This window comes from Propithecus coquereli, unplaced genomic scaffold, assembly GCF_000956105.1.
Source record: "Propithecus coquereli isolate 6110/MARCELLA unplaced genomic scaffold, Pcoq_1.0 Scaffold132, whole genome shotgun sequence".
Lineage (NCBI taxonomy): Eukaryota > Metazoa > Chordata > Mammalia > Primates > Indriidae > Propithecus > Propithecus coquereli.
In genome coordinates, this window is record NW_012137414.1 from 1,211,726 (window position 1) to 1,213,119 (window position 1,394).

Below are 1,394 nucleotides of genomic sequence, written 5' to 3' on the forward strand. Positions count from 1 at the left end.
GTTTAAATGTTCTAAACATACCAATTAAAAGGCAGAGATTGTTAGAATGGATCAAAAAGAACTTGGCTCAGCTCTATGTTGTCTACAAAAAAATTCATTGAAAATGTAATGATATAGGTAAGTTAAAACTAAAAGAATAGAAAATTCTATGACATGCAAACATGAGCCAAAATAAAGAAGGAGAGACTATGTTAATTTCAGAAAAAGTAGATTTCAGAGCAAAGAAACTTCCCAGGGATAACGATGGACATTGAATATTGATAAAAGTGTCAATTTGGCAAGAAGATATGATGATTACAAATGTTTATGAACTTAATATCAAAGATTCAAACAGAGCAAAAGCTGACAGAACAGGAAAGAGAAATAGGCAAATTCACAATTATAGTTGGAGACTTCAACACTCATAACAGTAATAGATAGAAGTAGTAGACAGAAAATCAGCAAGGATATGGAAGAACTGAACAAAACCATAAACTAGATCTAATTGACCTTTTTCAAACACTAACCTCAATAACAGCAGAATACACATTCTTTAAAAATGCACATGGAACATTTAACATAGATCAGATTTGGGGTCATAAATCAAGCCCTAAAACATATAAACAGAAATAAATCCATGCATTTTCATTCAACTCATTTTCAACAAAGGTACCAATAACATACAGGGGGGAAAGGACAGTCTCTTTAATAAATGGTGCTGGGAAAACTGGATATCCATATGTAGAAAAATAAAACTAGACCCCTATCTCTCAGCATATATGAAAATCAAATTGAAATGGATTAAAGACTTAAATCTAACATCTGAAACTATGAAACTACTAGAAGAAAACATTACACAATGGAATATTATTTAGTTATAAAAAAGAATGAAATCCTATTATTACAACAACATGGATGGAACTGGAAGACATTATCTTAAGTGAAGTAAGACAGGCACAGAGAGACAAATCTGACATGTTCTCACTCATATGTGGGAATCAAAAATGTGGATCTTGTGGGGGGTAGAGAGTAGAATGGTGGTTACCAGAGGGTCAGAACGGTAATGGGGACAGGAGAATAAAAAGGGGTTGGTTAATGAGTATAAAAATATAGTTGAAATAATATCTAGTGTTTGGTAGTATGATAGGGTGACTACAGTTAACAATGATTTATTGTGTATTTCTAAATAACTAGAAGAGTGGAATTGAAATGTTCCTAATACAGAAATGATAAATGCTTAAGTAAAAGATATCTGAATTACCATGATTTGATGATTACACATTGTATGCTCCTATCAAAATACCACATGTACTCTATAAATATACACAACTATTATGTGTCCATAGTTTTTTAAAAAAACAGGAGTGAAACTATTAGAATTCTAGAGGAAAATGTTGGAAATACTCTTCTAGACA